The 12,640-nt window shown below is 39.5% G+C and overlaps 1 long non-coding RNA gene across 1 annotated transcript; it reads left to right on the forward strand.

Moving 5' to 3' along the window:
- Window positions 1–515: 515 nt before the first annotated feature.
- Window positions 516–2,502, forward strand: Gm46886. Its single transcript, XR_001784536.1, has 2 exons — window positions 516–847; window positions 2,157–2,502. It is a non-coding gene; the product is annotated as a predicted gene, 46886 (long non-coding RNA).
- The last annotated feature ends 10,138 nt before the right edge of the window (window positions 2,503–12,640 follow it).

Below are 12,640 nucleotides of genomic sequence, written 5' to 3' on the forward strand. Positions count from 1 at the left end.
AGGGGAAAAAAAAAAGAAGAAGAAAAGATGAGAAGTCATAGTAACAGTGAAACAGGAGCTGAACCCACCTTCTTTAGAGTGGTAAAGCAAGCATGTATCCAGACCAGATAATCCAGAGGGAAACCAATCTCCAGACCATAATCTACAGGTGGAATATAACCTACCCATAATCCATGGGTAAAGTATAATCTATAGAACATACATTATGGGTGAAATATAACCTGTATAAATATTGGTAAAATATTTGTTTTGCTTACTGGAAAAATTGTTAACTTCCCAGAACTGATTTTCACAGCTAGAGAAGCTACTGTCACTCAATAACCATGTCCAGTAAAGAAAATGCCTGTGACAGCAGACTTTGTTCTCCCTCACTACAGGAGGTTTCAGGGAGGACAACAAGATTTTTAAAAATTCCATCTCTAATCGAGAGAAACTGCATATCCAGTTTGCTGTTAGATAAGGCTCAGTCACAGGAAGTGCCCAAGGAATTCTTGATCACCAGTTTTATCCAAAGACATGTATTCCAACAATGGCATATTGGTTTTCTTCTGCAGAGGCTCTTTGCAGATTCAACATTTGTTTTAGTGTAGGACAAGATTTTTGGCATGGGTTTAGTGCAACGTTAGGCTCTTCATTTGCAGAACTGTTGCACTGTTAGGAGCAGATACAAAGCCCTAGCTCATTTTGCTGCCCTTGCTCAGTTCAGAATACAAGCTTGCTCCTCTCCCACCTGCATGCAGCCTCAACAGGCACTGTCAGCCCCACTAAAGACCGGAAATCGAATGCTACAAGCTGCCAAAGAGTCTACAAAGAAGAAGCCACCAAAACTGCCCCATATTTCAGCAAGGTAAGGCTTTAACAGCATTCAGAATTACTGTCAGAAGATTTTCATTACTTACTTTGTTTACTGTAGGGCTTCCAAATGTCCCTTGAACAGCCTGGGAAACATCCTGTCTGAGGTATTCTAGGTTATTGTACTCCTTTTTCTTTCCAGACTATCATTTATTTGTTTAGTAACAAAATGGATAAAACTTCTCATTTTATAAGGCTCTAATATGGGGGAGAGAATGCCTAGGCTTTTAAGTTAATAAGGGATACACGTTATTTTCTTCATTAAGAGAATCCAAGTCAGTGAGGACATTAGCCATAGTCACTAGCATGTTTCAATAGTACTCAAAAATATAACATATTCCTAATAAGGTCTCACACATCAGCTTCTGGATTTGAGTTCATTCTTCCTGTAGGTATTAAACTCTAGACCTTATATTTCAGACACTGCAATTGGTGTTGAGGATACTGGCCAAAGTTCTCTCACTCTCAAGGGAATGACAGAATGAAAGAATGAGGGAAGAATCTAGACTGGACATTTAAGCCACCCATGGCAGTAATGCTTTTGAAATAACCTCCACTAGAAAAAGATTTTCAGTTGAAGCCTAAGGAATACAGACAGATGTTATTTCCTTAGCTTGAGACTTTAGTAGCAATCAAGTAGAAACCAATAAGAACATTTAACATTCTGTGAGTATTAGACATTTGTCATGAGACAGTATTGTGTTAAGAACAGCATCCCACATGCATTTCCGTTGCTGAGATAAAAGAACCTGACAAAAAGCAACTTAGGGTTTATTGTTGCTTACATTCCAGATTCTGGTCCATGATTGTGAAGAAGTAAAGGCAGGAATTTCAAACAGCTAGTCATATCACAGTCACAGTCAAGAGCAGAGAGAAATGAATGCAATCAGGCTAGCTAGCTAGCTTGCTTGCTTGCTTGCTTGCTTGCTTGCTTGCTTGCTTGCTTGCTTGCTTGCTTGCTTGCTTGCTAATACTCAGCTCTATCCACACAGCTCAGGACTCTTGCCTAGGGAATGATACAACCCACAGTGGACTTAGACTTTTTCAATTACTTTAAAACAGTCTCCCACAAACAAGTCCACAGGCTAATCCAATGTAAACAATCCCTCATTGAAACTCTCTTCCCAGGTGATCTTATATTGTGTCAAGTTAGAAAGGAAAGCTAACTATGAAATGCAAGTGTATGCATTATTTCCACCATCTTCGTAGCAAAACTAAGTTCTACTGCCTATATTCACACACAGAAAAACAGAACTTCACTTTATGACTTCCGTGGTGCCTAATGCTGCTTGTCTCCCTAACAGGATCTAGAAATTGCCTAAGTAACAAGATCTAGAGTCATCTAGGAGACAAATCAGAAGGTGTGTCTGGGAGAGAGCTTACAGATTAGCTTACCCTGATGGGAAGACTCACCTGATATTTGAAGGACACCATTGTATCATCCCATCCTGAATAATAAAAGAATAAAAGCGTAACCCCAGCATTCGTCTGCTTCTCCTTCTGACTACAGAAGCAATGAGACCAGCTACCTCCATCTCCTGTCGCCATGATGAATCACCATTCAAATGCCACTCAAAGTAAACCCCTCCTTCCTTGAGCCGTTTTTGTCCTGTATTTTCTGAGCAATGAATAAAGTCACTTGTCACATGATAACCTACATGAGCATCTTCTGAAATAGCCTAGGACTTTATCTTCACCCACCCTCTGATATATCAAGCTATCTGAAAATAGCGTTTCTGAATGACTTAGATTGAGTACCTCTTGCCTTTAGAGATTCAACCCACAAGTTTCGTACTCTTTCCTTTTGTTTTAACATTGTTTCTGAATTTCATTCCTTCAATTTCAAACTAATGGGGGGGGGGGTAAATTATATACATTTATGCTATATATAACATATATAATATATATTGTTTGAATAAAATGAGTATTTTCCACCATTGCTATACCAAAAGGAAGCACTGTTTTGTCATAACTTATAGCTATTGAATTTTTGAAGATTATGCTCAGATTTTATTCTTTGTCATCTTTGCCGCTTCTAGCACCAGAATTCAGGGTACAGACACAGAGTGTGTGTATTCTCCTTAGTGTGTATTCTCAGTACTCTTTCTTCAGCCCCAATGTTCAATATGTTATAAAGAGCTTTGATCACAAATGTTTGCAGACTAAGAGATAAAATTCTGGGGTAGGAGAAAAGAGGGGTCGTATCTTGGGTTTCTCGATAACTGTATGTTTAGGGGCAGCTTATAAAAGTTGCCTGGTTTTGTTTTGTTTTGACTAGAGATGGAGAATACCTACCTGTAAATTCTCAAGGCCAGTGGGTAAAAGCAAGCATTTGCATGAAGTGGTGAATCTGGTAACTGGCATATAGCAAGTATTGTAAAATTAGAAGTTTTCTTAATGATTTGGTTAATAATTCTAAACATTTGGAGAAGAGAAACAATTCACTATATTTTCTAACTTCAATTTTTTGTAAGCTAGCAGTCTAACAATAATAGCTTTGTGTCTTTACTATAAGATTCTTGTTTGTATTTGTAATTGTCTCACAAATATAGTTTTCTGTTCATTTACTTGTTTTGTATTTTTAAGACAGGTACTTGCTATGTATTCCTTGATGTATGAGAAGTCACGATCCTTTTAATTCATTCTCCAGAGTGCTGGGAATTCTTGTATTCAGCATGACAACCAGCCTAATGAGAATGATTTTCAAGTCCCTTCTTACCTTCATTCTTTGAATTGAGCCAGCATCCATATTGTATTTTCAAAGGAATGGCACTTACTGCTTGACACTACTGCTGGACTCTAAAATAAGAGCCAACCAGAATTTAGGACTGAGTGAGCAAAGGGCTCTGCAAAGCTCCAACTGGTTTGTGTAGCAAAGAGCAGGCAGGCAGGACTCCTTCTCCTTCACCTCACACAAGGGAAGGATTGATCCTTCTCTTCCTCTTCATCCCCCACATCCTAAACAGATTTCCTGAAAGACCTTCTGGTTACGTTCTCATCCCCTTGGCAAGGCAACTTGTACGCTGAGCCAGTCAGCTGTCTCATTGAGATTCACTGCCAGGTGGACAGCTTTGATGGCAAGGAGGTGGCGTTCCGCCCAGTTAAGCAGCTTTCAAGCCTCAAGCCATAAAGATGAGCTCCTGGCCCTTCTTCCTCCAGGAGGATGCTGCAGACATATTGCCTGCCCTTGGAAGTACGGCTTTCCTGTGGTGCAAATTATTGAGCTGTGCAGAACACCTTACTTATTGCTCTCTCCTCAGAGCACTGGAGACACAGACCTTGTCCAGTTTCTTGTGTCAGCTTTTCTTTGCTAGTGCTGTTCAAGTAATTAGCTAGAGTTGGAAGCAAGAATTAAGTTGGAGGAATTTAATCTCAGTTGATGCTGCTCTTTATATCCACCAGGAAAAAAAAAAGAGTGCTATAAAACATGAAGGAAGTGAAGGAGCTCATGTTTCTGAGTATTTCTTTTATAATGGGCCTTGCATTTTCAACCAAACACACCAACAGCTGTCCTGTGGTGAGGAAACATGTTATGTGCTCTTGCCCATTTTATAGACAGGAATACTAAGAACAACAAAAAAGATTTAAAGAAGACATTTAAAAACCAACAGAATTTTACATTTTTTTAAACCACATATGTAATATATGCTAATTTTAAATGGAAAATAGTTAAAAAGAAGTAAGATAGTCCATTAAATTAAGAATTAGAAAGAAGCACACTGGAGGAGTCCTGAGTTGCTGGCTCATGTGCAAGGAACAGAAAGGTGAGAATTTTCCCCCAGAAACCTTGTTTGGAAGTGGTCTCTTGTGTTTGCACCAACTCACTCCTTCTCGGAGGAGATAGAGAGAGATACAACCTCGCTCTATGCAAGGGATGACCATTTTCCTGAAACCTTAGGCCTCAAAAGAATGTGTAAGAGTTTTCCAGCAATCCATAACCATTTGGAAAATTCAAAGGCAGAAATGAGCCATCCATGGTTGTCTAGCAAGAGAAACAGGAAAGACTTCTTGCTCATGGGAGCCATCAGCCAACCTAGCGATGCCCAGATGAGGGCTGCAAGAATATTTCCTGTAAGGACACTGAGGGAAGGAAGTTGAGACCATTTGATTTCTCCCTAACAAGGCATTTCTTATGGGAGTGTGGGGCCTCTGGACAAGCTATGTGGAGGACCACAGGAAAACCTATGAGGCAGCATCTGGAGCAAAGAGAACTGTCATAGGTAGCTATTGTGTTTCGACCTTGGCAACTAAACACCAGAGTGAGACAGAAAGGCACGGAGCTTGGGGAATGTGCTCAAAGTGAACTACATGTACTTGTATGAAAATTACTGAATGCCATGAAAACACCAGCCAAAGTTTTCTGAATGAATCGATAAAAGCAAATACATTTCCCTCAACATTAGTGAACTTGTGAGGGCTCCTTAAGACACTGTCAGTCAAGTTTGGACCCTTTTGTCAGTCTCCACCCTGCTTGTCCTCTGTGACTTTCTTTCTATATTCACAGGACACAAAGCATAGAGAGGATGTCAACATTGTGGAGAACAAGCTCTGCTCCCCCCAGGATGGCTTAGATGTTTGGAGCTGTCTAGGTGAATGACCAATGAGAAATCCATATTCTTCAGTTAAGATCAAACTGTTGGTTGATATATTATTTGAGCCTTTTAAATAAGCACTGATATTGCAGCCTTTAAGACCATGGCAGTGAATACAATTCCATAATATTCCAGGCACAATGGCAAGATCCAAACAAAGAGTAAAGGGATGATAGAAGAAACACAAAAGCCAATCAGGTAATTCTATCACTTTTGCTGTTGTACTCAAAAAGTTGGACAATGTGCCAACGAGTAGACATAGTCAGGCTCCCATTAAATTCACTTCAAATAAAGGTAGTGGACTAACTTGGATCGTGGGCTGGAGTTCTACAACTCCTATGTTGCTTCATTGTTTTCGGTGGCTGCATAGAGTTCCATTCTGCAATTTCAACCAACTTTGTTTAATTATCTTACCACTGCCATATACTTGAATTGCTTCTGAGCTCTGCTAGGAAAAGAGATACTCAGTGCACACATCTCATGCACAAATCTGCACGCCCATCTCAGTTATTTAAAGTATGTGTCTGAAGTGCAGTTCGTGCACACAAGCCTCAGGAGGATGTTGTCAAATGTCTGACAAGAAAAGTTGAACCGGTTTCCATACTTGGCCATGAGATCGCAGGCTCTCCCATTCCTTCAGCAATGATGGCAATGGGAAACAGTTTACGTGTACCTTAAAATTTTTAAAGGAAAAAAAAATAGAAGTGAAGACACAGACTGGCAAGAACCAGTTACTAGGTGTGGTCTTTGTTCTTTGTTCCAGAAGGCAACAAGGGCCAACTCTCCTGCATGAAGCTGCCTACCTCTAACAGAACAGGTTACCACCTGCCTCAGAATTCTCTGGCTACTGTCTGGCAATACAATTTTCTTGCTTCTGTCTCCAAAGGCCTCCACGATGAGCCAGTGAACCAAACAGAGAACAGGCTCACTCCACTGATGCCAGTTCTACTCTAAGCTTGTTGCACAGTGTGACCCTGGACAAGGACCTCAGCGGTGTGGCAGTTTCTCTGCAGAAAACTATGACAGCACCCTCTGGGTAGGCTGCAGAAACTAAATGAGTACAGTCCTCCTACAAATGTCAGTGTTGCTGAAGAGCTTTCTGACTGCATGACAAGGAACATGGGGCAGAACTCTTGCTTTAGAGGGAGATGGCTGCTGCTAATCCAAAGGAACAGCTGTCATAGACTCTCGCTGTGGTTACATGGCTTGGAGAGTTGACTAGGCTGCTTAGTCTGCCTCCTAGCTTAAAAACAAAAAAAACTTTCCCATCTTGCAAGCCAGTCTACATCACGGTGCCACCATTTGACCACATGAGCCACACTCTGAAGTAATGTGGACTGATACCCTGCCCACAGGATTATGCAAATACCCCATGCCTCATTTTCCTTGCTGCTTACAGGTCTTCTTATGATGGTTGTCAGGCTTCAGGTTCCCCTCTGACACTCCTATTCTAGTGTCCATTTCAGTGCATCTTTATGGACAGATCTATTTTCCATAATTTGGATATTATGACTGCAATACTGCCCACTGCAAAATTGCTTCCCATTCTAAGGATACTAGGGTAAGTGTAGTTCCCTCCCTCTTGTGAAAATATAGTAGATAGGTATGGTCAATAACTAAATCCAAAGATGAATACACAGCTCAGAGAATTTCTTTGGAAATGGTTATGTCTGGAATAAGCCTAAGCACATCAGCTGTGAATGAGTTGAATATTAGTGCAGCTGCACTCCCTTTTCAGCTAGCTACCTCTCTATTGTCTTGGCAAGACATTCATAGCCATATTAATAGCTGAACTGATGTCATCCAAACTTCCATTACCCAGTCCATTTATATATTAAAATTATTACCTAAAGTATTATTTTGTTCTTTTTACCTAAAGTTCATAGTATATATATATATACATATACATATACATATACATATACATATACATATACATATACATATACACACACACATACATAAACACGTACACACACATGCACACACACACACACGCGCACACACACACACACACACACACACACACATATATATAACAATTTCTTACCTGAGCATAGTGTTTTATAATACCAAACTATACAGCCCAAATGACCCCCCAACATTTATGGAGGAAAAAGTTTCTGAAGACTAACACATAACAATGTGTTCAGACTCATTAGTCACCAGGGAAATGCAAATAAAAAAACCAAGGAGATACTATTTGACAAAAAGTAAAATGACTAAAATGAAAGGCTGATGGTCACCTTTGTCACCAGAACTTCTTTGTGTAAATTCTAAGTTCCAGCCATATAGATGACTCCTTTCCCAGGAGCCCTCACCCTGCAGAAACTTCAGTGTAGGTTCCTATCCTACACTGGGGGTTGATGGGTCACCGTAGTATTCCCCCTTTAAAACCACTCCTCCATCCTTGTGTTTCTAGATCCTTCAAAGGCTGTTTCTTGATGAAAGAGAATTGAGGTTGAAGAGAGAATTAAAGATAATAACTAACTGACCTAAATAATGAAAGATTATTCCAGAGTATGTGAATGTCATAGCATAATGACAGTGCCCTCGTAAATAAAAAGCAGGAAGAGCTAAAGGTGATGAGAGTAACATAATGTGACGAAAGATTCACACACCCACTACAGTTGCTTTGAAGATGGAGGAGGTGGTCTGAGAGTCAAGAAAAGTAAGTGACCTCTGAAACAAAAATGGGCAAGGAATAAAAATGTATATAAAACAACATAAACAGGTCATAGAAAAAATGGGCAAGGAAATGGGTTTTTACTCATATACTCTAGAACGGTGGTTCTCAGCCTTCCTAGGGCTGCCACCCTTTAATACAATTCTTTATTTTGTGGTGACCTAAAACCATACAATTATGTCACTGTTCCTTAATAACTAAGGAGTTATTGGCTAGTTATTAATTTTAATGTAAATATCTGATATACAAGATATCTGATATTTGACCTTAAGAGGGGTTGCGACCCACAGGTTGAGAATTGCTGTTCTAGAAAGACACACAAATTCCTCACATTTTAAAAGATATGTATATAGACCTTCTCAATGCAGAACCAAAGAAGCTAAAACTCTTGTTTTTTAAGCTATTAAGCCTATAGTAAAGCATATTACATGGTTACAATAACAACAAGAAGAAGCTAGTAGAGACATTCTCTTAAATTGTTAGCATTGATTAATTCAGGTAGACAATGCAACTACATTTGATGTATCTTTTCTTTGAATCTCCATGGATTATTTTTATTTCTTCCCTCCTCCCTCCCTGCCAGCGTATTTTGTATTATATTACTTCCTCCTCCAATTTAATCCAATCAACTTATAATATGCATTTTTACTAGACACAATTGTAATGTCTTCCGTCCTACTGTCCCCACTGTTAAAAAACACTTCCTGGAACTCTGAGTCATCTGACTGACTACTTCCCTTTTCCTAATCAGAAAGTGGTGAATGGATTGGGGAAGAGAGACATCTGAGCAAGGGCGACCATTCAATAGGTTACCTGGGACTGGCCATATAATCTTCACTTTGAAAACAGACTCTTGAAGATGATCACTTGAGCAGACATATCTTCAGAGTAAGGGACAGGACAGCTATTCTGCATAACAAAGTATCTGGCTATCAAGAAGTGAATAAAGGAACAACGGAAGAGGCAGTGTATATGTACACACATATGCTCATGTCTATATAGAGAGAAACAACAAAGTCATCAGGAGACAGAGCCTACCATAGGAAGACACAACCAAGTCCTTCCAAAGGAAGAGGAATCCTCCACATTCACTTCAGACTGAATCCCAAGTCTTCTTCTACATGAAAGAGACCATAATAAAACTTGATCAGCACTCGTCACCATGTTCATGGCAAATGTGCAGAATCAAACTTCCTTCACAAATGCTAGGAGACAAGAGGGTCCCTGAAGACCAGACAGGAAACAGGATTGTTAAATGCCAAGGTAGAGTATTTAATACCATAAGGAACAAGTTCAAAAAGTTTTCTGGGGATTCCAGAAGCCCACAAAATACTATTCATGTCAATGGATTTGCTCATCAAACTTTTCTATTGAACCCCATGTTCTCTGGCCTACTCCCTTTGTCTGTGCTCCACAATTTGCTAGAAGAAGAAGAAAAAGAAGAAGAAGAAGAAGAAGAAGAAGAAGAAGAAGAAGAAGAAGAAGAAGAAGAAGAAGAAGAAAAAGAAGAAAGTAGACACACAGTCCACAGACACTCAGAGCAGTTCCTAGTAGCATTTTGATTGGTCTCTACTGTGTCTCTTGAAAAAGAAAAAAAAAAAAACAATTTGCATCAAATTATCAAAATTTAGAGAAAACAAAATATAAAGTGCTGGCTGTTCTGGAAATAACAGACATGGTCTCCGTGGAGCAGCCGTTCTGTAGTCAAGATGTACTCTGAGAAGTTTGGCTTACAACACGGGATGGGAAATACATTAGTCCCTCTGCCTCCTTTACAGATTCTATTCTACAGTTATTTAAGGTTGTATCTTGGGAGTCCAACATCTTCCTGCAGCTTGTAAAGAGAACATCCCTTCAGGCTCTGGCATTTCAGTAGTTAGTCTTTAATTATTGACACTCTTTTGGGTAGGTTTAGGAACCATGGTCATGCTAGAGGAAATCTGTGACTGGTGGTAGGCTCTAAGGTTTCAAACTCAGCAAACATCTCCAGTTTGTTCACTCAGTTTCCTGTCTACTGTTCAAGGTGCGAGCTCTCAGCTGTTCCTGCTGCCATGCCTGCTACTTGTAACAATGTTTTACAGCTGTGGTAGCGATTGACTCTTACCCACTGGAAAAATAAAATAAACCCATCCTTCCTTCTGTAAGTTGCCTTGACCGTGGTGTTTTATCAGAGTAGTGGAAAATTAACCAAGACAGAAGTTGCTACCGGGTCTGCTGTGATAGACATGACCTCACTGGGATTTGTTTTCTTGTTTTTGGTTTTTGGTTTTAGATTTGGCTTTGATTTTTTTGCTTTTGTTTTGTTTGTCTGTCTGTTTGTTTTGGAAGAATGTGGAATATGTTGAAACTTTCGACAAGAAAAGCCTTTGAATGTTGTAAGTGAGGCTTAACTGGTCATCCTACTAGAATGGAAGTTAGTGCTGAGGGCAATGTGGACTATGGAGGCCCATCTCAAGAGATTTCCAAGGGGAAGAAATATTAGCAGCTAGGCTTGAGACCAGAAACAAAGACAGAGACAGAAGAGAGACATGGAAAGACACAGAGAGACACACAGAGAGAAAGATACTGCCTTGTCTCTCCTAAGTGACTTTGAAAATTTCAACAATGTTAATACTGAGAGACTATGGAATTTATTGAAATTAAACTGTGTTTTGCATTATATGGCACAAGGCTATGGAAACTAGAAAGTAGAATGTGATCACTTGTATCATAATATCCTTCTGTGCTCCATCATTTAAGTAGTTGGTGCCCACTTAGTAGCATTGTTTGGGTAGGTTTAGGAGGTGTGGCCCTGATGGAGGATTCACTGGGGGTGGGCTTGTAGGTTTCGAATTCATATGCTGATCCAATATGCACTCTCTACTTCCAGATTGTGGTCTGAAATGTACAGTCTTAGCTATTGCTCCATCTACGTGTCTCCGGCCACCTCTTCTCCATAATCATATAGTAGTCTCCCTCTGGAACCATAAGCTAAATAGACACTTTCTTCTATCAGTCTCCTTGGCCATAGTGATTTATAACCCCAGTACATAAGTAAATGAGACAAGTCACTGCTCCCATAGATTCCATACCCCTACCTCTAAGGGAAACGAGCTCCTGGATTTTGAGATTTCTGTACTTTCCTCTACAGCAGAGTGCTTTATTAAGTGGATATTTTATGAGCATCTTAGCCAGAACAACACACCATTCATTGACTTCCTAGAATCTACTAGGATTGATCCAGTAATAAATTGACATATGCCCATATTTTGTTTTTTACTGCTTATCCAAGATTGGGTCTTAATAATAATAGCAATTGGGGGGATGTTGCTCAATTATCTGGAGTAGATGTGTCTGCTTGTCTGAATCCAAGTAGAATGCCTAAAAATAACTGAAATGACTTTATAGAAATGGAATTTTTGTTCTTAAGTAGCTTTTACAATGAGATAGGAAAACATTTCAGTAATAAATGACATAGATATGTGTGACCTTAATGTTCCCCAAAATAATCCAGACAGGATTCACGTAGTTTCGATGCCAAGTACTTTTAGAGTTCAAATTTTCAACAAAGTCTTCATTGTAAGTTCCCCAAGGGGAAAATTCTTCATCTGTTTTGTTCATTAATTTATACCGAACCTTGGAGCATATGAGAAGTGCTAAATAACTTAATAACATGTCCAAGATGCACAGAATATCAACCCATTAATACAAAGTCAAATCATACAATGTATCACTCACTTTGTAACTGATCTACTATCTACTAGTGATGTTTAATTATTTTCACAACAGTTGACAATGTTGATATCATTATTTTTGTGCATTTTGGAGCTAAGTAATTTTGTTTTTACCCCAAAGTTTTGGTTCTACTCATGCCACCACCTACATTTACCCTTGAGGTCTTTGCCTAATAAGAAAGAGCAGATGTACCATGGATATACTCTCAAGATAGAAATGGGAAAGGAAGACCGTGGATGTTTTTCATATTCCTTTGGATGTTTCCTCAACTGATTAAAAGGACATTCCAATTCCAAGAGAATGTGGCATGTGGTGGTTTGAAGGAGAATGTTTTCCATAGGTTCAGGTATTTGAACACTTGTTCTCCATTTGGTGGCTTTAATTGGGGAAGTTTAGGATGTACAGCATCACAGAGGAAATGTCCCTCAATTCCAGTTCACTCTCTCTGCTTCATGTTTGCTTTTGAAGATATAAGCTTATATCTTCCTGAGTCTGGAGCCATACCTAATATGTGCTGCTATTTCTCTAGGCCATAATGTATAGAAGAATGTGAAGAATTTTAGCTACACCACTAATATGGGTTGGAGAATCAAATACACCCACACACACACCATTTAATATTTGACATGCTGTAACTAGCTCAAGTGCAGGGCACTCCTAAACCTTCCCCTGCTAGAAATGCTCTTCTCAGGTACTTCTGAGACTCCTAAACTTTCCCCTGATACCCAGTCCTAATCAGGGAAGTGGCCAGTGGCCACATACCCAAATTCTTACATGGCTGGTTGGCTTTCTCTCC

This window comes from Mus musculus, chromosome 4, assembly GCF_000001635.26.
Source record: "Mus musculus strain C57BL/6J chromosome 4, GRCm38.p6 C57BL/6J".
NCBI lineage: Eukaryota > Metazoa > Chordata > Mammalia > Rodentia > Muridae > Mus > Mus musculus.